Here is a 24509-nt window from a genome sequence, read left to right on the forward strand (position 1 = left end):
GATTTTCTGCAATATAGCATGATAATCCATACTGACAGCTCTGGATAATACCAGCACATTTCTTGCTGGACTTGGTAATGCAAAGAACACAGTAAAAAGCTTCATATTTTTAAAAAAAATAAATAATTGACTATTAAAAACCTATCAGTCTTAAATAAGGACATCAGTAAGCACCACTGGCATAATGGATAAGGCACTGTTCTCCTAAGCCAGTGGTTGTGGGTTTAAGTCCCGTCTGAGTTGGAAGTCATTACAGCAAGTGTCTCATCAGTAGAGTTGATATTTTATCCTTGCTTCAACTGTAAAACAGTCTTGCAGTGTTTAGCTTGTAAAAAGTGACCACAGAAGCTAAAATATGACATTAATTATGATAACATTGTTGTTGTTGTTGTTGTTTTTTAAACCTTTTCTATCACCGTGGACAGCTTATTCAAGTGCCATCTGGCATGCATGTTCCTTTGTTGCTCATCATTCATCACCAAAAATTATTTTCTTTTTCAATTCTTATGACTGTACTGATTGTATTGAATAAAATCCACATCTAGCATAACCAATTAATGCTGCAAAGAGCTCCAGTGGCGCAATTGGTCAGCGCGCAGTACTTATAAAACAGGATCTGTTGAGCAAAGCCGAGGTTGTGAGTTCAAGCCTCACCTGGAGCATCTTTGTGTACTGTTTTTTTTTTCCTTTACTTATGTCATTAGTCATTGATTATAAACTGCTACCTTAATATTTAATATGATATTACAAAGGATGGAAGAAAGAAAGAAAAAACACAAACATGATTGTGCATTTAAGTTGTCAGCACACATCTGCTTTGGTTCAAATGCACTGCATATCTTCCTTCAGTCAGCCAACAAAACAGCAATGGAAAAGATTAACATACTGTTGGTAAAGCAGTTGCATCAAATTGATTTTCTGCAATATAGCATGATAATCCATACTGACAGCTCTGGATAGTACCAGCACATTTCTTGCTGGACTTGGTAATGCAAAGAACACAGTAAACAGCTTCACTTTTTCCTCAAAAATAAATAATTGACTATTAAAAACCTAACAGTCTTAAATAAGAACATCAGTAAGCACCACTGGCATAATGGATAAGTCACTGCCCTCCTAAGACAGGGGTCCAAGTTCCATATGGGGTGGAAGTCATTACAGCAAGTGTCTCATCACTAGAATTGATATTTTATCCTTGCTTCGACTGTAAAACAGTCTTGCAGTGTTTAGCTTGCAAAAAATGACCACAGAAGCTAAAATATGACATTTATTATGATAACATTGTTGTTGTTTTTTTTAAACATTTTCTATCACCGTGGACATCTTATTTAAGTACCATCTGGCATGCATGTTCCTTTGTTGCTCATCATTCATCACCAAAAATGATTTTCTTTTTCAATTCTTATGACTGTACTGATTGCATTGAATAAAATCCACATCTAGCATAACAAATCAATGTTGCAAAGCGCTCCAGTGGCGCAATTGGTCAGCGCACGGTACTTATAAGACAGTATCTGTTGAGCAATGCCGAGGTTGTGAGTTCAAGCCTCACCTGGAGCATTTTTGTATACTGTTTTTTTTCCTTTTCTTATGTCATTAGTCATTGATTATAAACTGCTACCTTAATATTTAATATGATATTACAAAGGATGGAAGAAAGAAAGAAAAAACACAAACATGATTGTGCATTTAATTTGTCAGCACACATCTGCTTTGGTTCAAATGCACTGCATATCTTCCTTCAGTCAGCCAACAAAACAGCAATGGAAAAGATTAACATACTGTTGGTAAAGCAGTTGCATCAAATTGATTTTCTGCAATATAGCATGATAATCCATACTGACAGCTCTGGATAGTACCAGCACATTTCTTGCTGGACTTGGTAATGCAAAGAACACAGTAAACAGCTTCACTTTTTTTCAAAAATAAATAATTGACTATTAAAAACCTATCAGTCTTAAATAAGGACATCAGTAAGCACCACTGGCATAATGGATAAGGCACTGTTCTCCTAAGCCAGTGTTTGTGGGTTTAAGTCCCGTCTGAGTTGGAAGTCATTACAGCAAGTGTCTCATCAGTAGAGTTGATATTTTATCCTTGCTTCAACTGTAAAACAGTCTTGCACTGTTTAGCTTGTAAAAAATGACCACAGTAGCTAAAATATGACATTAATTAGGATAACATTGTTGTTGTTGTTTTTTAAACCTTTTCTATCACAGTGGACAGCTTATTCAAGTGCTATCTGGCATGCATGTTCCTTTGTTGCTCATCATTCATCACCAAAAATTATTTTCTTTTTCAATTCTTATGACTGTACTGATTGTATTGAATAAAATCCACATCTAGCATAACCAATTAAGGCTGCAAAGTGCTCCAGTGGCGAAATTGGTCAGCGCGCGGTACTTATAAGACAGTATCTGTTGAGCATTGCCGAGGTTGTGAGTTCAAGCCTCACTTGGAGCAGCTTTGTATAATGTTTTTTTTTTCCTTTTTTTATTTCATTAGTCATTGATTATAAACTGCTACCTTAATATTTAATATGATATTACAAAGGATGGAAGAAAGAAAGAAAAAACACAAACATGATTGTGCATTTAAGTTGTCAGCACACATCTGCTTTGGTTCAAATGCACTGCATATCTTCCTTCAGTCAGCCAACAAAACAGCAATGGAAAAGATTAACATACTGTTGGTAAAGCAGTTGCATCAAATTGATTTTCTGCAATATAGCATGATAATCCATACTGACAGCTCTGGATAGTACCAGCACATTTCTTGCTGGACTTGGTAATGCAAAGAACACAGTAAACAGCTTCACTTTTTTTCAAAAATAAATAATTGACTATTAAAAACCTATCAGTCTTAAATAAGGACATCAGTAAGCACCACTGGCATAATGGATAAGGCACTGTTCTCCTAAGCCAGTGGTTGTGGGTTTAAGTCCCGTCTGAGTTGGAAGTCATTACAGCAAGTGTCTCATCAGTAGAGTTGATATTTTATCCTTGCTTCAACTGTAAAACAGTCTTGCAGTGTTTAGCTTGTAAAAAGTGACCACAGAAGCTAAAATATGACATTAATTATGATAACATTGTTGTTGTTGTTGTTTTTTAAACCTTTTCTATCTCCGTGGACAGCTTATTCAAGTGCCATCTGGCATGCATGTTCCTTTGTTGCTCATCATTCATCACCAAAAATGATTTTCTTTTTCAATTCTTATGACTGTACTGATTGTATTGAATAAAATCCACATCTAGCATAACCAATTAATGCTGCAAAGAGCTCCAGTGGCGCAATTGGTCAGCGCGCGGTACTTATAAGACAGTATCTGTTGAGCAATGCCGAGGTTGTGAGTTCAAGCCTCACCTGGAGCATCTTTGTACACTGTTTTTTTTTCCTTTTCTTATGTCATTAGTCATTGATTATAAACTGCTACCTTAATATTTAATATGATATTACAAAGGATGGAAGAAAGAAAGAAAACACACAAACATGATTGTGCATTTAAGTTGTCAGCACACATCTGCTTTGGTTCAAATGCACTGCATATCTTCCTTCAGTCAGCCAACAAAACAGCAATGGAAAAGATTAACATACTGTTGGTAAAGCAGTTGCATCAAATTGATTTTCTGCAATATAGCATGATAATCCATACTGACAGCTCTGGATACTACCAGCACATTTCTTGCTGTACTTGGTAATGCAAAGAACACAGTAAACAGCTTCACTTTTTTTCAAAAATAAATAATTGACTATTAAAAACCTATCAGTCTTAAATAAGGACATCAGTAAGCACCACTGGCATAATGGATAAGGCACTGTTCTCCTAAGCCAGTGGTTGTGGGTTTAAGTCCCGTCTGAGTTGGAAGTCATTACAGCAAGTGTCTCATCACTAGAGTTGATATTTTATCTTTGCTTCAACTGTAAAACAGTCTTGCAGTGTTTAGCTTGTAAAAAATGACCACATAAGCTAAAATATGACATTTATTATGATAACATTGTTGTTGTTGTTTTTTAAACCTTTTCTATCACCGTGGACAGCTTATTCAAGTGCCATCTGGCATGCATGTTCCTTTGTTGCTCATCATTCATCACTGAAAATGATTTTCTTTTTCAATTCTTATGAATGTACTGATTGTATTGAATAAAATCCACATCTAGCATAACCAATTAATGCTGCAAAATGCTCCAGTGGCGCAATTGATCAGCGCGCGAAACTTATAAGACAGTATCTGTTGAGCAATGCCAAGGTTGTGAGTTCAAGCCTCACTTAAAGCATCTTTGTGTACTGTTTTTTTTTTCCTTTACTTATGTCATTAGTCATTGATTATAAACTGCTACCTTAATATTTAATATGATATTACAAAGGATGGAAGAAAGAAAGAAAAAACACAAACATGATTGTGCATTTAAGTTGTCAGCACACATCTGCTTTGGTTCAAATGCACTGCATATCTTCCTTCAGTCAGCCAACAAAACAGCAATGGAAAAGATTAACATACTGTTGGTAAAGCAGTTGCATCAAATTGATTTTCTGCAATATAGCATGATAATCCATACTGACAGCTCTGGATAGTACCAGCACATTTCTTGCTGGACTTGGTAATGCAAAGAACACAGTAAACAGCTTCACTTTTTCCTCAAAAATAAATAATTGACTATTAAAAACCTAACAGTCTTAAATAAGAACATCAGTAAGCACCACTGGCATAATGGATAAGTCACTGCCCTCCTAAGACAGGGGTCCAAGTTCCATATCGGGTGGAAGTCATTACAGCAAGTGTCTCATCACTAGAATTGATATTTTATCCTTGCTTCGACTGTAAAACAGTCTTGCAGTGTTTAGCTTGCAAAAAATGACCACAGAAGCTAAAATATGACATTTATTATGATAACATTGTTGTTGTTTTTTTTAAACATTTTCTATCACCGTGGACATCTTATTTAAGTACCATCTGGCATGCATGTTCCTTTGTTGCTCATCATTCATCACCAAAAATGATTTTCTTTTTCAATTCTTATGACTGTACTGATTGCATTGAATAAAATCCACATCTAGCATAACAAATCAATGTTGCAATGCGCTCCAGTGGCGCAATTGGTCAGCGCACGTTACTTATAAGACAGTATCTGTTGAGAAATGCCGAGGTTGTGAGTTCAAGCCTCACCTGGAGCATTTTTGTATACTTTTTTTTTTTCTTTTCTTATGTCATTAGTCATTGATTATAAACTGCTACCTTAATATTTAATATGATATTACAAAGGATGGAAGAAAGAAAGAAAAAACACAAACATGATTGTGCATTTAAGTTGTCAGCACACATCTGCTTTGGTTCAAATGCACTGCATATCTTCCTTCAGTCAGCCAACAAAACAGCAATGGAAAAGATTAACATACTGTTGGTAAAGCAGTTGCATCAAATTGATTTTCTGCAATATAGCATGATAATCCATACTGACAGCTCTGGATAGTACCAGCACATTTCTTGCTGGACTTGGTAATGCAAAGAACACAGTAAACAGCTTCACTTTTTTTCAAAAATAAATAATTGACTATTAAAAACCTATCAGTCTTAAATAAGGACATCAGTAAGCACCACTGGCATAATGGATAAGGCACTGTTCTCCTAAGCCAGTGTTTGTGGGTTTAAGTCCCGTCTGAGTTGGAAGTCATTACAGCAAGTGTCTCATCACTAGAGTTGATATTTTATCCTTGCTTCAACTGTAAAACTGTCTTGCAGTGTTTAGCTTGTACAAAATGACCACAGTAGCTAAAATATGACATTAATTAGGATAACATTGTTGTTGTTGTTGTTGTTTTTTAAACCTTTTCTATCACAGTGGACAGCTTATTCAAGTGCCATCTGGCATGCATGTTCCTTTGTTGCTCATCATTCATCACCAAAAATGATTTTCTTTTTCAATTCTTATGACTGTACTGATTGTATTGAATAAAATCCACATCTAGCATAACCAATTAATGCTGCAAAGTGCTCCAGTGGCAAAATTGGTCAGCGCGCGGTACTTATAAGACAGTATCTGTTAAGCATTGCCGAGGTTGTGAGTTCAAGCCTCACTTGGAGCAGCTTTGTATAATGTTTTTTTTTCCTTTTTTTATTTCATTAGTCATTGATTATAAACTGCTACCTTAATATTTAATATGATATTACAAAGGATGGAAGAAAGAAAGAAAAAACACAAACATGATTGTGCATTTAAGTTGTCAGCACACATCTGCTTTGGTTCAAATGCACTGCATATCTTCCTTCAGTCAGCCAACAAAACAGCAATGGAAAAGATTAACATACTGTTGGTAAAGCAGTTGCATCAAATTGATTTTCTGCAATATAGCATGATAATCCATACTGACAGCTCTGGATAGTACCAGCACATTTCTTGCTGGACTTGGTAATGCAAAGAACACAGTAAACAGCTTCACTTTTTCCTCAAAAATAAATAATTGACTATTAAAAACCTAACAGTCTTAAATAAGAACATCAGTAAGCACCACTGGCATAATGGATAAGTCACTGCCCTCCTAAGACAGGGGTCCAAGTTCCATATCGGGTGGAAGTCATTACAGCAAGTGTCTCATCACTAGAATTGATATTTTATCCTTGCTTCGACTGTAAAACAGTCTTGCAGTGTTTAGCTTGCAAAAAATGACCACGGAAGCTAAAATATGACATTAATTATGATAACATTGTTGTTGTTGTTTTTTAAACCTTTTCTATCACAGTGGACAGCTTATTCAAGTGCCATCTGGCATGCATGTTCCTTTGTTGCTCATCATTCATCACCAAAAATGATTTTCTTTTTCAATTCTTATGACTGTACTGATTGTATTGAATAAAATCCACATCTAGCATAACCAATTAATGCTGTAAAGTGCTCCAGTGGCGCAATTGGTCAGCGCGCGGTACTTATAAGACAGTATCTGTTGAGCAATGCCGAGGTTGTGAGTTCAAGCCTCACCTGGAGAAGCTTTGTATAATGTTTTTTTTTCCTTTTTTTATGTCATTAGTCATTGATTATAAACTGCTACCTTAATATTTAATATGATATTACAAAGGATGGAAGAAAGAAAGAAAACACACAAACATGATTGTGCATTTAAGTTGTCAGCACACATCTGCTTTGGTTCAAATGCACTGCATATCTTCCTTCAGTCAGCCAACAAAACAGCAATGGAAAAGATTAACATACTGTTGGTAAAGCAGTTGCATCAAATTGATTTTCTGCAATATAGCATGATAATCCATACTGACAGCTCTGGATAGTACCAGCACATTTCTTGCTGGACTTGGTAATGCAAAGAACACAGTCAACAGCTTCACTTTTTCCTCAAAAATAAATAATTGACTATTAAAAACCTAACAGTCTTAAATAAGAACATCAGTAAGCACCACTGGCATAATGGATAAGTCACTGCCCTCCTAAGCCAGGGGTTCCAAGTCCCATATGGGGTGGAAGTCATTACAGCAAGTGTCTCATCACTAGAATTGATATTTTATCCTTGCTTCGACTGTAAAACAGTCTTGCAGTGTTTAGCTTGCAAAAAATGACCACAGAAGCTAAAATATGACATTTATTATGATAACATTGTTGTTGTTTTTTTTAAACATTTTCTATCACCGTGGACATCTTATTTAAGTACCATCTGGCATGCATGTTCCTTTGTTGCTCATCATTCATCACCAAAAATGATTTTCTTTTTCAATTCTTATGACTGGACTGATTGCATTGAATAAAATCCACATCTAGCATAACCAGTCAATGTTGCGAAGCGCTCCAGTGGCGCAATTGGTAAGCGTGCGGTACTTATAAGACAGTATCTGTTGAGCAATGCCGAGGTTGTGAGTTCAAGCCTCACCTGGAGCATCTTTGTATACTGATTTTTTTCCTTTTCTTATGTCATTAGTCATTGATTATAAACTTGTAGCCTTAATATTTAATATGATATTACAAAGGATGGAAGAAAGAAAGAAAACACACAAACATGATTGTGCATTTAAGTTGTCAGCACACATCTGCTTTGGTTCAAATGCACTGCATATCTTCCTTCAGTCAGCCAACAAAACAGCAATGGAAAAGAATAACATACTGTTGGTAAAGCAGTTGCATCAAATTGATTTTCTGCAATATAGCATGATAATCCATACTGACAGCTCTGGATAGTACCAGCGCATTTCTTGCTGGACTTGGTAATGCAAAGAACACAGTAAACAGCTTCAATTTTTTTTCAAAAATAAATAATTGACTATTAAAACCCTATCAGTCTTAAATAAGGACATCAGTAAGCACCACTGGCATAATGGATAAGGCACTGTTCTCCTAAGCCAGTGGTTGTGGGTTTAAGTCCCGTCTGAGTTGGAAGTCATTACAGCAAGTGTCTCATCACTAGAGTTTATATTTTATCCTTGCTTCAACTGCAAAACAGTCTTGCAGTGTTTAGCTAGTAAAAAATGACCACAGAAGCTAAAATATGACATTAATTATGATAACATTGTTGTTGTTGTTTTTTAAACCTTTTCTATCACAGTGGACAGCTTATTCAAGTGCCATCTGGTATGCATGTTCCTTTGTTGCTCATCATTCATCACCAAAAATGATTTTCTTTTTCAATTCTTATGACTGTACTGATTGTATTGAATAAAATCCACATCTAGCATAACCAATTAATGCTGCAGAGAGCTCCAGTGGCGCAATTGGTCAGCGCGCGGTACTTATAAGGCAGTATCTGTTGAGCAATGCCGAGGTTGTGAGTTCAAGCCTCACCTGGAGCATCTTTGTATACTGTTTTTTTTCCTTTTCTTATGTCATAAGTCATTGATTATAAACTGCTACCTTAATATTTAATATGATATTACAAAGGATGGAAGAAAGAAAGAAAAAACACAAACATGATTGTGCATTTAAGTTGTCAGCACACATCTGCTTTGGTTCAAATGCACTGCATATCTTCCTTCAGTCAGCCAATAAAACAGCAATGGAAAAGATTAACATACTGTTGGTAAAGCAGTTGCATCAAATTGATTTTCTGCAATATAGCATGATAATCCATACTGACAGCTCTGGATAGTACCAGCACATTTCATGCTGGACTTGGTAATGCAAAGAACACAGTAAACAGCTTCACTTTTTTCCTCAAAAATAAATGACTATTAAAAACCTATCAGTCTTAAATAAGGACATCAGTAAGCACCACTGGCATAATGGATAAGGCACTGTTCTCCTAAGCCAGTGGTTGTGGGTTTAAGTCCCGTATGAGTTGGAAGTCATTACAGCAAGTGTCTCATCACTAGAGTTTATATTTTATCCTTGCTTCAACTGTAAAACAGTCTTGCAGTGTTTAACTTGTAAAAAATGACCACGGAAGCTAAAATATGACATTAATTATGATAACATTGTTGTTGTTGTTGTTTTTTAAACCTTTTCTATCACTGTGGACAGCTTATTCAAGTGCCATCTGGCATGCATGTTCCTTTGTTGCTCATCATTCATCACCAAAAATTATTTTCTTTTTCAATTCTTATGACTGTACTGATTGTATTGAATAAAATCCACATCTAGCATAACCAATTAATGCTGCAAAGTGCTCCAGTGGCACAATTGGTCAGCGCGCGGTACTTATAAAACAGTATCTGTTGAGCAATGCCGAGGTTGTGAGTTCAAGCCTCACCTGGAGCAGCTTTGTATAATGTTTTTTTTTTCCTTTTTTTTATGTCATTAGTCATTGATTATAAACTGCTACCTTAATATTTAATATGATATTACAAAGGATGGAAGAAAGAAAGAAAGAAAGAAAGAAAGAAAGAAAGAAAGAAAGAAAGAAAGAATGAAAGAAAAAACACAAACACGATTGTGCATTTAAGTTGTCAGCACACATCTGCTTTGGTTCAAATGCACGGCATATCTTCCTTCAGTCAGCCAACAAAACAGCAATGGAAAAGATTAACATACTGTTGGTAAAGCAGTTGCATCAAATTGATTTTCTGCAATATAGCATGATAATCCATACTTACAGCTCTGGATAGTACCAGCACATTTCTTGCTGGACTTGGTAATGCAAAGAACACAGTAAACAGCTTCACTTTTTTTCAAAAATAAATAATTGACTATTAAAAACCTAACAGTCTTAAATAAGGACATCAGTAAGCACCACTGGCATAATGGATAAGGCACTGTTCTCCTAAGCCAGTGGTTGTGGGTTTAAGTCCCGTCTGAGTTGGAAGTCATTACAGCAAGTGTCTCATCACTAGAGTTGATATTTTATCCTTGCATCAACTGTAAAACAGTCTTGCAGTGTTTAGCTTGTAAAAAATGACCACAGAAGCTAAAATATGACATTAATTAGGATAACATTGTTGTTGTTGTTGTTTTTTAAACCTTTTCTATCACAGTGGACAGCTTATTCAAGTGCCATCTGGCATGCATGTTCCTTTGTTGCTCATCATTCATCACCAAAAATGATTTTCTTTTTCAATTCTTATGACTGTACTGATTGTATTGAATAAAATCCACATCTAGCATAACCAATTAATGCTGCAAAGTGCTCCAGTGGCACAATTGGTCAGCGCGCGGTACTTATAAGACAGTATCTGTTGAGCAATGCTGAGGTTGTGAGTTCAAGCCTCACTTGGAGCAGCTTTGTATAATAGTTTTTTTCCTTTTTTTATGTCATTAGTCATTGATTATAAACTGCTACCTTAATATTTAATATGATATTACAAAGGATGGAAGAAAGAAAGAAAAAACACAAACATGATTGTGCATTTAAGTTGTCAGCACACATCTGCTTTGGTTCAAATGCACTGCATATCTTCCTTCAGTCAGCCAACAAAACAGCAATGGAAAAGATTAACATACTGTTGGTAAAGCAGTTGCATCAAATTGATTTTCTGCAATATAGCATGATAATCCATACTGACAGCTCTGGATAGTACCAGCACATTTCTTGCTGGACTTGGTAATGCAAAGAACACAGTCAACAGCTTCACTTTTTCCTCAAAAATAAATAATTGACTATTAAAAACCTAACAGTCTTAAATAAGAACATCAGTAAGCACCACTGGCATAATGGATAAGTCACTGCCCTCCTAAGCCAGGGGTTCCAAGTCCCATATGGGGTGGAAGTCATTACAGCAAGTGTCTCATCACTAGAATTGATATTTTATCCTTGCTTCGACTGTAAAACAGTCTTGCAGTGTTTAGCTTGCAAAAAATGACCACAGAAGCTAAAATATGACATTTATTATGATAACATTGTTGTTGTTTTTTTAAACATTTTCTATCACCGTGGACATCTTATTTAAGTACCATCTGGCATGCATGTTCCTTTGTTGCTCATCATTCATCACCAAAAATGATTTTCTTTTTAAATTCTTATGACTGTACTGATTGCATTGAATAAAATCCACATCTAGCATAACAAATCAATGTTGCAAAGCGCTCCAGTGGCGCAGTTGGTCATCACGTGGTACTTATAAGACAGTATCTGTTGAGTAATGCCAAGGTTGTGAGTTCAAGCCTCACCTGGAGCATCTTTGTATACTGTTTTTTTTCCTTTTCTTATGTCATTAGGCATTGATTATAAACTTGTAGCCTTAATATTTAATATGATATTACAAAGGATGGAAGAAAGAAAGAAAACACACAAACATGATTGTGCATTTAAGTTGTCAGCACACATCTGCTTTGATTCAAATGCATTGCATATCTTCCTTCAGTCAGCTAACAAAACAGCAATGGAAAAGAATAACATACTGTTGGTAAAGCAGTTGCATCAAATTGATTTTCTGCAATATAGCATGATAATCCATACTGACAGCTCTGGATAGTACCAGCACATTTCTTGCTGGACTTGGTAATGCAAAGAACACAGTAAACAGCTTCAATTTTTTTTCAAAAATAAATAATTGACTATTAAAACCCTATCAGTCTTAAATAAGGACATCAGTAAGCACCATGTGCATAATGGATAAGGCACTGTTCTCCTAAGCCAGTGGTTGTGGGTTTAAGTCCCGTCTGAGTTGGAAGTCATTACAGCAAGTGTCTCATCACTAGAGTTGATATTTTATCCTTGCTTCAACTGTAAAACAGTCTTGCAGTGTTTAGCTTGTAAAAAATGACCACAGAAGCTAAAATATGACATTAATTATGATAACATTGTTGTTTTTGTTTTTTAAACCTTTTCTATCACAGTGGACAGCTTATTCAAGTGCCATCTGGCATGCATGTTCCTTTGTTGCTCATCATTCATCACCAAAAATGATTTTCTTTTTCAATTCTTATGACTGTACTGATTGTATTGAATAAAATCCACATCTAGCATAACCAATTAATGCTGCAAAGTGCTCCAGTGGCGCAATTGGTCAGCGCGCGAAACTTATAAGACAGTATCTGTTGAGCAATGCCAAGGTTGTGAGGTCAAGCCTCACCTGGAGCATCTTTGTATACTATTTTTTTTCCTTTTCTTATGTCACTAGTCATTGAATATAAACTGCTACCTTAATATTTAATATGATATTACAAAGGATGGAAGAAAGAAAGAAAAAACACAAACATGATTGTGCATTTAAGTTGTCAGCACACATCTGCTTTGGTTCAAATGCACTGCATATCTTCCTTCAGTCAGCCAACAAAACAGCAATGGAAAAGATTAACATACTGTTGGTAAAGCAGTTGCATCAAATTGATTTTCTGCAATATAGCATGATAATCCATACTGACAGCTCTGGATAGTACCAGCACATTTCTTGCTGGACTTGGTAATGCAAAGAACACAGTAAACAGCTTCACTTTTTTCAAAAATAAATAATTGACTATTAAAAACCTATCAGTCTTAAATAAGGACATCAGTAAGCACCACTGGCATAATGGATAAGGCACTGTACTCCTAAGCCAGTGGTTGTGGGTTTAAGTCCCGTCTGAGTTGGAAGTCATTACAGCAAGTGTCTCATCACTAGAGTTGATATTTTATCCTTGCTTCAACTGTAAAACAGTCTTGCAGTGTTTAGCTTGTAAAAAATGACCACAGAAGCTAAAATATGACATTAATTATGATAACATTGTTGTTTTTGTTGTTGTTTTTTAAACCTTTTCTATCACTGTGGACAGCTTATTCAAGTGCCATCTGGCATGCATGTTCCTTTGTTGCTCATCATTCATCACCAAAAATGATTTTCTTTTTCAATTCTTATGACTGTACTGATTGTATTGAATAAAATCCACATCTAGCATAACCAATTAATGCTGCAAAGTGCTCCAGTGGCAAAATTGGTCAGCGCGCGGTACTTATAAGACAGTATCTGTTAAGCATTGCCGAGGTTGTGAGTTCAAGCCTCACTTGGAGCAGCTTTGTATAATGTTTTTTTTTCCTTTTTTTATTTCATTAGTCATTGATTATAAACTGCTACCTTAATATTTAATATGATATTACAAAGGATGGAAGAAAGAAAGAAAAAACACAAACATGATTGTGCATTTAAGTTGTCAGCACACATCTGCTTTGGTTCAAATGCACTGCATATCTTCCTTCAGTCAGCCAACAAAACAGCAATGGAAAAGATTAACATACTGTTGGTAAAGCAGTTGCATCAAATTGATTTTCTGCAATATAGCATGATAATCCATACTGACAGCTCTGGATAGTACCAGCACATTTCTTGCTGGACTTGGTAATGCAAAGAACACAGTAAACAGCTTCACTTTTTCCTCAAAAATAAATAATTGACTATTAAAAACCTAACAGTCTTAAATAAGAACATCAGTAAGCACCACTGGCATAATGGATAAGTCACTGCCCTCCTAAGACAGGGGTCCAAGTTCCATATCGGGTGGAAGTCATTACAGCAAGTGTCTCATCACTAGAATTGATATTTTATCCTTGCTTCGACTGTAAAACAGTCTTGCAGTGTTTAGCTTGCAAAAAATGACCACGGAAGCTAAAATATGACATTAATTATGATAACATTGTTGTTGTTGTTTTTTAAACCTTTTCTATCACAGTGGACAGCTTATTCAAGTGCCATCTGGCATGCATGTTCCTTTGTTGCTCATCATTCATCACCAAAAATGATTTTCTTTTTCAATTCTTATGACTGTACTGATTGTATTGAATAAAATCCACATCTAGCATAACCAATTAATGCTGTAAAGTGCTCCAGTGGCGCAATTGGTCAGCGCGCGGTACTTATAAGACAGTATCTGTTGAGCAATGCCGAGGTTGTGAGTTCAAGCCTCACCTGGAGAAGCTTTGTATAATGTTTTTTTTTCCTTTTTTTATGTCATTAGTCATTGATTATAAACTGCTACCTTAATATTTAATATGATATTACAAAGGATGGAAGAAAGAAAGAAAACACACAAACATGATTGTGCATTTAAGTTGTCAGCACACATCTGCTTTGGTTCAAATGCACTGCATATCTTCCTTCAGTCAGCCAACAAAACAGCAATGGAAAAGATTAACATACTGTTGGTAAAGCAGTTGCATCAAATTGATTTTCTGCAATATAGCATGATAATCCATACTGACAGCTCTGGATAGTACCAGCACATTTCTTGCTGGACTTGGTAATGCAAAGAACACAGTCAACAGCTTCACTTTTTCCTCAAAAATAAATAATTGACTATTAAAAACCTAACAGTCTTAAATAAGAACATCAGTAAGCACCACTGGCATAATGGATAAGTCACTGCCCTCCTAAGCCAGGGGTTCCAAGTCCCATATGGGGTGGAAGTCATTACAGCAAGTGTCTCATCACTAGAATTGATATTTTATCCTTGCTTCGACTGTAAAACAGTCTTGCAGTGTTTAGCTTGCAAAAAATGACCACAGAAGCTAAAATATGACATTTATTATGATAACATTGTTGTTGTTTTTTTTAAACATTTTCTATCACCGTGGACATCTTATTTAAGTACCATCTGGCATGCATGTTCCTTTGTTGCTCATCATTCATCACCAAAAATGATTTTCTTTTTCAATTCTTATGACTGGACTGATTGCATTGAATAAAATCCACATCTAGCATAACCAGTCAATGTTGCGAAGCGCTCCAGTGGCGCAATTGGTAAGCGTGCGGTACTTATAAGACAGTATCTGTTGAGCAATGCCGAGGTTGTGAGTTCAAGCCTCACCTGGAGCATCTTTGTATACTGATTTTTTTCCTTTTCTTATGTCATTAGTCATTGATTATAAACTTGTAGCCTTAATATTTAATATGATATTACAAAGGATGGAAGAAAGAAAGAAAACACACAAACATGATTGTGCATTTAAGTTGTCAGCACACATCTGCTTTGGTTCAAATGCACTGCATATCTTCCTTCAGTCAGCCAACAAAACAGCAATGGAAAAGAATAACATACTGTTGGTAAAGCAGTTGCATCAAATTGATTTTCTGCAATATAGCATGATAATCCATACTGACAGCTCTGGATAGTACCAGCGCATTTCTTGCTGGACTTGGTAATGCAAAGAACACAGTAAACAGCTTCAATTTTTTTTCAAAAATAAATAATTGACTATTAAAACCCTATCAGTCTTAAATAAGGACATCAGTAAGCACCACTGGCATAATGGATAAGGCACTGTTCTCCTAAGCCAGTGGTTGTGGGTTTAAGTCCCGTCTGAGTTGGAAGTCATTACAGCAAGTGTCTCATCACTAGAGTTTATATTTTATCCTTGCTTCAACTGCAAAACAGTCTTGCAGTGTTTAGCTAGTAAAAAATGACCACAGAAGCTAAAATATGACATTAATTATGATAACATTGTTGTTGTTGTTTTTTAAACCTTTTCTATCACAGTGGACAGCTTATTCAAGTGCCATCTGGTATGCATGTTCCTTTGTTGCTCATCATTCATCACCAAAAATGATTTTCTTTTTCAATTCTTATGACTGTACTGATTGTATTGAATAAAATCCACATCTAGCATAACCAATTAATGCTGCAGAGAGCTCCAGTGGCGCAATTGGTCAGCGCGCGGTACTTATAAGGCAGTATCTGTTGAGCAATGCCGAGGTTGTGAGTTCAAGCCTCACCTGGAGCATCTTTGTATACTGTTTTTTTTCCTTTTCTTATGTCATAAGTCATTGATTATAAACTGCTACCTTAATATTTAATATGATATTACAAAGGATGGAAGAAAGAAAGAAAAAACACAAACATGATTGTGCATTTAAGTTGTCAGCACACATCTGCTTTGGTTCAAATGCACTGCATATCTTCCTTCAGTCAGCCAATAAAACAGCAATGGAAAAGATTAACATACTGTTGGTAAAGCAGTTGCATCAAATTGATTTTCTGCAATATAGCATGATAATCCATACTGACAGCTCTGGATAGTACCAGCACATTTCATGCTGGACTTGGTAATGCAAAGAACACAGTAAACAGCTTCACTTTTTTCCTCAAAAATAAATGACTATTAAAAACCTATCAGTCTTAAATAAGGACATCAGTAAGCACCACTGGCATAATGGATAAGGCACTGTTCTCCTAAGCCAGTGGTTGTGGGTTTAAGTCCCGTATGAGTTGGAAGTCATTACAGCAAGTGTCTCATCACTAGAGTTTATATTTTATCCTTGCTTCAACTGTAAAACAGTCTTGCAGTGTTTAACTTGTAAAAAATGACCACGGAAGCTAAAATATGACATTAATTATGATAACATTGTTGTTGTTGTTGTTTTTTAAACCTTTTCTATCACTGTGGACAGCTTATTCAAGTGCCATCTGGCATGCATGTTCCTTTGTTGCTCATCATTCATCACCAAAAATTATTTTCTTTTTCAATTCTTATGACTGTACTGATTGTATTGAATAAAATCCACATCTAGCATAACCAATTAATGCTGCAAAGTGCTCCAGTGGCACAATTGGTCAGCGCGCGGTACTTATAAAACAGTATCTGTTGAGCAATGCCGAGGTTGTGAGTTCAAGCCTCACCTGGAGCAGCTTTGTATAATGTTTTTTTTTTCCTTTTTTTTATGTCATTAGTCATTGATTATAAACTGCTACCTTAATATTTAATATGATATTACAAAGGATGGAAGAAAGAAAGAAAGAAAGAAAGAAAGAAAGAAAGAAAGAAAGAAAGAAAGAAAGAAAGAATGAAAGAAAAAACACAAACACGATTGTGCATTTAAGTTGTCAGCACACATCTGCTTTGGTTCAAATGCACGGCATATCTTCCTTCAGTCAGCCAACAAAACAGCAATGGAAAAGATTAACATACTGTTGGTAAAGCAGTTGCATCAAATTGATTTTCTGCAATATAGCATGATAATCCATACTTACAGCTCTGGATAGTACCAGCACATTTCTTGCTGGACTTGGTAATGCAAAGAACACAGTAAACAGCTTCACTTTTTTTCAAAAATAAATAATTGACTATTAAAAACCTAACAGTCTTAAATAAGGACATCAGTAAGCACCACTGGCATAATGGATAAGGCACTGTTCTCCTAAGCCAGTGGTTGTGGGTTTAAGTCCCGTCTGAGTTGGAAGTCATTACAGCAAGTGTCTCATCACTAGAGTTGATATTTTATCCTTGCATCAACTGTAAAACAGTCTTGCAGTGTTTAGCTTGTAAAAAATGACCACAGAAGCTAAAATATGACATTAATTAGGATAACATTGTTGTTGTTGTTGTTTTTTAAACCTTTTCTATCACAGTGGACAGCTTATTCAAGTGCCATCTGGCATGCATGTTCCTTTGTTGCTCATCATTCATCACCAAAAATGATTTTCTTTTTCAATTCTTATGACTGTACTGATTGTATTGAATAAAATCCACATCTAGCATAACCAATTAATGCTGCAAAGTGCTCCAGTGGCACAATTGGTCAGCGCGCGGTACTTATAAGACAGTATCTGTTGAGCAATGCTGAGGTTGTGAGTTCAAGCCTCACTTGGAGCAGCTTTGTATAATAGTTTTTTTCCTTTTTTTATGTCATTAGTCATTGATTATAAACTGCTACCTTAATATTTAATATGATATTACAAAGGATGGAAGAAAGAAAGAAAAAACACAAACATGATTGTGCATTTAAGTTGTCAGCACACATCTGCTTTGGTTCAAATGCACTGCATATCTTCCTTCAGTCAGCCAACAAAACAGCAATGGAAAAGATTAACATACTGTTGGTAAAGCAGTTGCATCAAATTGATTTTCTGCAATATAGCATGATAATCCATACTGACAGCTCTGGATAGTACCAGCACATTTCTTGCTGGACTTGGTAATGCAAAGAACACAGTCAACAGCTTCACTTTTTCCTCAAAAATAAATAATTGACTATTAAAAACCTAACAGTCTTAAATAAGAACATCAGTAAGCACCACTGGCATAATGGATAAGTCACTGCCCTCCTAAGCCAGGGGTTCCAAGTCCCATATGGGGTGGAAGTCATTACAGCAAGTGTCTCATCACTAGAATTGATATTTTATCCTTGCTTCGACTGTAAAACAGTCTTGCAGTGTTTAGCTTGCAAAAAATGACCACAGAAGCTAAAATATGACATTTATTATGATAACATTGTTGTTGTTTTTTTAAACATTTTCTATCACCGTGGACATCTTATTTAAGTACCATCTGGCATGCATGTTCCTTTGTTGCTCATCATTCATCACCAAAAATGATTTTCTTTTTAAATTCTTATGACTGTACTGATTGCATTGAATAAAATCCACATCTAGCATAACAAATCAATGTTGCAAAGCGCTCCAGTGGCGCAGTTGGTCATCACGTGGTACTTATAAGACAGTATCTGTTGAGTAATGCCAAGGTTGTGAGTTCAAGCCTCACCTGGAGCATCTTTGTATACTGTTTTTTTTCCTTTTCTTATGTCATTAGGCATTGATTATAAACTTGTAGCCTTAATATTTAATATGATATTACAAAGGATGGAAGAAAGAAAGAAAACACACAAACATGATTGTGCATTTAAGTTGTCAGCACACATCTGCTTTGATTCAAATGCATTGCATATCTTCCTTCAGTCAGCTAACAAAACAGCAATGGAAAAGAATAACATACTGTTGGTAAAGCAGTTGCATCAAATTGATTTTCTGCAATATAGCATGATAATCCATACTGACAGCTCTGGATAGTACCAGCACATTTCTTGCTGGACTTGGTAATGCAAAGAACACAGTAAACAGCTTCAATTTTTTTTCAAAAATAAATAATTGACTATTAAAACCCTATCAGTCTTAAATAAGGACATCAGTAAGCACCATGTGCATAATGGATAAGGCACTGTTCTCCTAAGCCAGTGGTTGTGGGTTTAAGTCCCGTCTGAGTTGGAAGTCATTACAGCAAGTGTCTCATCACTAGAGTTGATATTTTATCCTTGCTTCAACTGTAAAACAGTCTTGCAGTGTTTAGCTTGTAAAAAATGACCACAGAAGCTAAAATATGACATTAATTATGATAACATTGTTGTTTTTGTTTTTTAAACCTTTTCTATCACAGTGGACAGCTTATTCAAGTGCCATCTGGCATGCATGTTCCTTTGTTGCTCATCATTCATCACCAAAAATGATTTTCTTTTTCAATTCTTATGACTGTACTGATTGTATTGAATAAAATCCACATCTAGCATAACCAATTAATGCTGCAAAGTGCTCCAGTGGCGCAATTGGTCAGCGCGCGAAACTTATAAGACAGTATCTGTTGAGCAATGCCAAGGTTGTGAGGTCAAGCCTCACCTGGAGCATCTTTGTATACTATTTTTTTTCCTTTTCTTATGTCACTAGTCATTGAATATAAACTGCTACCTTAATATTTAATATGATATTACAAAGGATGGAAGAAAGAAAGAAAAAACACAAACATGATTGTGCATTTAAGTTGTCAGCACACATCTGCTTTGGTTCAAATGCACTGCATATCTTCCTTCAGTCAGCCAACAAAACAGCAATGGAAAAGATTAACATACTGTTGGTAAAGCAGTTGCATCAAATTGATTTTCTGCAATATAGCATGATAATCCATACTGACAGCTCTGGATAGTACCAGCACATTTCTTGCTGGACTTGGTAATGCAAAGAACACAGTAAACAGCTTCACTTTTTTCAAAAATAAATAATTGACTATTAAAAACCTATCAGTCTTAAATAAGGACATCAGTAAGCACCACTGGCATAATGGATAAGGCACTGTACTCCTAAGCCAGTGGTTGTGGGTTTAAGTCCCGTCTGAGTTGGAAGTCATTACAGCAAGTGTCTCATCACTAGAGTTGATATTTTATCCTTGCTTCAACTGTAAAACAGTCTTGCAGTGTTTAGCTTGTAAAAAATGACCACAGAAGCTAAAATATGACATTAATTATGATAACATTGTTGTTTTTGTTGTTGTTTTTTAAACCTTTTCTATCACTGTGGACAGCTTATTCAAGTGCCATCTGGCATGCATGTTCCTTTGTTGCTCATCATTCATCACCAAAAATGATTTTCTTTTTCAATTCTTATGACTGTACTGATTGTATTGAATAAAATCCACATCTAGCATAACCAATTAATGCTGCAAAGTGCTCCAGTGGCGCAATTGGTCAGCGCGCGGTATTTATAAGACAGTATCTGTTGAGCAATGCCGAGGTTGTGAGTTCAAGCCTCACCTGGAGCATCTTTGTATACTGTTTTTTTTTCCTTTTCTTAAGTCATTAGTCATTGATTATAAACTGCTACCTTAATATTTAATATGATATTACAAAGGATGGAAGAAAGAAAGAAAAAACACAAACATGATTGTGCATTTAAGTTGTCAGCACACATCTGCTTTGGTTCAAATGCACTGCATATCTTCCTTCAGTCAGCCAACAAAACAGCAATGGAAAAGATTAACATACTGTTGGTAAAGCAGTTGCATCAAATTGATTTTCTGCAATATAGCATGATAATCCATACTGACAGCTCTGGATAGTACCAGCACATTTCTTGCTGGACTTGGTAATGCAAAGAACACAGTCAACAGCTTCACTTTTTCCTCAAAAATAAATAATTGACTATTAAAAACCTAACAGTCTTAAATAAGAACATCAGTAAGCACCACTGGCATAATGGATAAGTCACTGCCCTCCTAAGACAGGGGGTCCAAGTTCCATATGGGGTGGAAGTCATTACAGCAAGTGTCTCATCAATAGAATTGATATTTTATCCTTGCTTCGACTGTAAAACAGTCTTGCAGTGTTTAGCTTGCAAAAAATGACCACAGAAGCTAAAATATGACATTTATTATGATAACATTGTTGTTGTTTTTTTTAAACATTTTCTATCACCGTGGACATCTTATTTAAGTACCATCTGGCATGCATGTTCCTTTGTTGCTCATCGTTCATCACCAAAAATTATTTTCTTTTTCAATTCTTATGACTGTACTGATTGCATTGAATAAAATCCACATCTAGCATAACCAATCAATGTTGCAAAGTGCTCCAGTGGCGCAGTTGGTCAGCACGCGGTACTTATAAGACAGTATCTGTTGAGCAATGCCAAGGTTGTGAGTTCAAGCCTCACCTGGAGCATCTTTGTAAACTGTTTTTTTTTCCTTTTCTTATGTCATTAGTCATTGATTATAAACTTGTAGCCTTAATATTTAATATGATATTACAAAGGATGGAAGAAAGAAAGAAAACACACAAACATGATTGTGCATTTAAGTTGTCAGCACACATCTGACTTGATTCAAATGCACTGCATATCTTCCTTCAGTCAGCCAACAAAACAGCAATGGAAAAGAATAACATACTGTTGGTAAAGCAGCTGCATCAAATTGATTTTCTGCAATATAGCATGATAATCCATACTGACAGCTCTGGATAGTACCAGCACATTTCTTGCTGGACTTGGTAATGCAAAGAACACAGTAAACAGCTTCAATTTTGTTTCAAAAATAAATAATTGACTATTAAAACCCTATCAGTCTTAAATAAGGACATCAGTAAGCACCACTGGCATAATGAATAAGGCACTGTTCTCCTAAGCCAGTGGTTGTGGGTTTAAGTCCCGTCTGAGTTGGAAGTCATTACAGCAAGTGTCTCATCACTAGAGTTTATATTTTATCCTTGCTTCAACTGTAAAACAGTCCTGCAGTGTTTAGCTTGTAAAAAATGACCACAGAAGCTAAAATATGACATTAATTATGATAACATTGTTGTTGTTGTTTTTTAAACCTTTTCTATCACAGTGGACAGCTTATTCAAGTGCCATCTGGCATGCATGTTCCTTTGTTGCTCATCATTCATCACCAAAAATGATTTTCTTTTTCAATTCTTATGACTGTACTGATTGTATTGAATAAAATCCACATCTAGCATAACCAATTAATGCTGCAAAGTGCTCCAGTGGCGCAATTGGTCAGCGCGCGAAACTTATAAGACAGTATCTGTTGAGCAATGCCAAGGTTGTGAGGTCAAGCCTCACCTGGAGCATCTTTGTATACTATTTTTTTTCCTTTTCTTATGTCATTAGTCATTGAATATAAAGTGCTACCTTAATATTTAATATGATATTACAAAGGATGGAAGAAAGAAAGAAAAAACACAAACATGATTGTGCATTTAAGTTGTCAGCACACATCTGCTTTGGTTCAAATGCACTGCATATCTTCCTTCAGTCAGCTAACAAAACAGCAATGGAAAAGATTAACATACTGTTGGTAAAGCAGTTGCATCAAATTGATTTTCTGCAATATAGCATGATAATCCATACTGACAGCTCTGGATAGTACCAGCACATTTCTTGCTGGACTTGGTAATGCAAAGAACACAGTAAACAGCTTCACTTTTTTCAAAAATAAATAATTGACTATTAAAAACCTATCAGTCTTAAATAAGGACATCAGTAAGCACCACTGGCATAATGGATAAGGCACTGTACTCCTAAGCCAGTGGTTGTGGGTTTAAGTCCCGTCTGAGTTGGAAGTCATTACAGCAAGTGTCTCATCACTAGAGTTGATATTTTATCCTTGCTTCAACTGTAAAACAGTCTTGCAGTGTTTAGCTTGTAAAAAATGACCACAGAAGCTAAAATATGACATTAATTATGATAACATTGTTGTTTTTGTTGTTGTTTTTTAAACCTTTTCTATCACTGTGGACAGCTTATTCAAGTGCCATTTGGCATGCATGTTCCTTTGTTGCTCATCATTCATCACCAAAAATGATTTTCTTTTTCAATTCTTATGACTGTACTGATTGTATTGAATAAAATCCACATCTAGCATAACCAATTAATGCTGCAAAGTGCTCCAGTGGCGCAATTGGTCAGCGCGCGGTATTTATAATACAGTATCTGTTGAGCAATGCCGAGGTTGTGAGTTCAAGCCTCACCTGAAGCATCTTTGTATACTGTTTTTTTTTCCTTTTCTTAAGTCATTAGTCATTGATTATAAACTGCTACCTTAATATTTAATATGATATTACAAAGGATGGAAGAAAGAAAGAAAAAACACAAACATGATTGTGCATTTAAGTTGTCAGCACACATCTGCTTTGGTTCAAATGCACTGCATATCTTCCTTCAGTCAGCCAACAAAACAGCAATGGAAAAGATTAACATACTGTTGGTAAAGCAGTTGCATCAAATTGATTTTCTGCAATATAGCATGATAATCCATACTGACAGCTCTGGATAGTACCAGCACATTTCTTGCTGGACTTGGTAATGCAAAGAACACAGTCAACAGCTTCACTTTTTCCTCAAAAATAAATAATTGACTATTAAAAACCTAACAGTCTTAAATAAGAACATCAGTAAGCACCACTGGCATAATGGATAAGTCACTGCCCTCCTAAGCCAGGGGTTCCAAGTCCCATATGGGGTGGAAGTCATTACAGCAAGTGTCTCATCACTAGAATTGATATTTTATCCTTGCTTCGACTGTAAAACAGTCTTGCAGTGTTTAGCTTGCAAAAAATGACCACAGAAGCTAAAATATGACATTTATTATGATAACATTGTTGTTGTTTTTTTAAACATTTTCTATCACCGTGGACATCTTATTTAAGTACCATCTGGCATGCATGTTCCTTTGTTGCTCATCATTCATCACCAAAAATGATTTTCTTTTTAAATTCTTATGACTGTACTGATTGCATTGAATAAAATCCACATCTAGCATAACAAATCAATGTTGCAAAGCGCTCCAGTGGCGCAGTTGGTCATCACGTGGTACTTATAATGACAGTATCTGTTGAGTAATGCCAAGGTTGTGAGTTCAAGCCTCACCTGGAGCATCTTTGTATACTGTTTTTTTTTCCTTTTCTTATGTCATTAGGCATTGATTATAAACTTGTAGCCTTAATATTTAATATGATATTACAAAGGATGGAAGAAAGAAAGAAAACACACAAACATGATTGTGCATTTAAGTTGTCAGCACACATCTGCTTTGATTCAAATGCATTGCATATCTTCCTTCAGTCAGCTAACAAAACAGCAATGGAAAAGAATAACATACTGTTGGTAAAGCAGTTGCATCAAATTGATTTTCTGCAATATAG

The 24509-nt window shown here is 35.7% G+C and overlaps 10 non-coding genes across 10 annotated transcripts; all 10 read left to right on the forward strand.

Annotated features, from left to right (window-relative positions):
• The first annotated feature begins 1467 nt into the window (after positions 1-1467).
• TRNAI-UAU (transfer RNA isoleucine (anticodon UAU)) lies at positions 1468-1560 on the forward strand. The gene is given in 2 exon segments: positions 1468-1505; positions 1525-1560. It is a non-coding gene; the product is annotated as a tRNA-Ile (tRNA).
• Positions 1561-3278: 1718 nt separating this feature from the next.
• On the forward strand, positions 3279-3371 carry TRNAI-UAU (transfer RNA isoleucine (anticodon UAU)). The gene is given in 2 exon segments: positions 3279-3316; positions 3336-3371. It is a non-coding gene; the product is annotated as a tRNA-Ile (tRNA).
• Positions 3372-7785: 4414 nt separating this feature from the next.
• TRNAI-UAU (transfer RNA isoleucine (anticodon UAU)) lies at positions 7786-7878 on the forward strand. The gene is given in 2 exon segments: positions 7786-7823; positions 7843-7878. It is a non-coding gene; the product is annotated as a tRNA-Ile (tRNA).
• Positions 7879-8690: 812 nt separating this feature from the next.
• On the forward strand, positions 8691-8783 carry TRNAI-UAU (transfer RNA isoleucine (anticodon UAU)). Its single transcript is given in 2 exon segments — positions 8691-8728; positions 8748-8783. It is a non-coding gene; the product is annotated as a tRNA-Ile (tRNA).
• An 811-nt stretch (positions 8784-9594) lies between these two features.
• Positions 9595-9687, forward strand: TRNAI-UAU (transfer RNA isoleucine (anticodon UAU)). Its single transcript is given in 2 exon segments — positions 9595-9632; positions 9652-9687. It is a non-coding gene; the product is annotated as a tRNA-Ile (tRNA).
• A 5369-nt stretch (positions 9688-15056) lies between these two features.
• Positions 15057-15149, forward strand: TRNAI-UAU (transfer RNA isoleucine (anticodon UAU)). Its single transcript is given in 2 exon segments — positions 15057-15094; positions 15114-15149. It is a non-coding gene; the product is annotated as a tRNA-Ile (tRNA).
• Positions 15150-15961: 812 nt separating this feature from the next.
• TRNAI-UAU (transfer RNA isoleucine (anticodon UAU)) lies at positions 15962-16054 on the forward strand. The gene is given in 2 exon segments: positions 15962-15999; positions 16019-16054. It is a non-coding gene; the product is annotated as a tRNA-Ile (tRNA).
• Positions 16055-16865: 811 nt separating this feature from the next.
• Positions 16866-16958, forward strand: TRNAI-UAU (transfer RNA isoleucine (anticodon UAU)). The gene is given in 2 exon segments: positions 16866-16903; positions 16923-16958. It is a non-coding gene; the product is annotated as a tRNA-Ile (tRNA).
• Positions 16959-20539: 3581 nt separating this feature from the next.
• On the forward strand, positions 20540-20632 carry TRNAI-UAU (transfer RNA isoleucine (anticodon UAU)). Its single transcript is given in 2 exon segments — positions 20540-20577; positions 20597-20632. It is a non-coding gene; the product is annotated as a tRNA-Ile (tRNA).
• A 2619-nt stretch (positions 20633-23251) lies between these two features.
• TRNAI-UAU (transfer RNA isoleucine (anticodon UAU)) lies at positions 23252-23344 on the forward strand. The gene is given in 2 exon segments: positions 23252-23289; positions 23309-23344. It is a non-coding gene; the product is annotated as a tRNA-Ile (tRNA).
• Positions 23345-24509: the final 1165 nt, after the last annotated feature.

This window comes from Pseudophryne corroboree, unplaced genomic scaffold, assembly GCF_028390025.1.
Source record: "Pseudophryne corroboree isolate aPseCor3 unplaced genomic scaffold, aPseCor3.hap2 scaffold_2658, whole genome shotgun sequence".
In the NCBI taxonomy this organism is placed as follows: Eukaryota; Metazoa; Chordata; class Amphibia; order Anura; family Myobatrachidae; genus Pseudophryne; species Pseudophryne corroboree.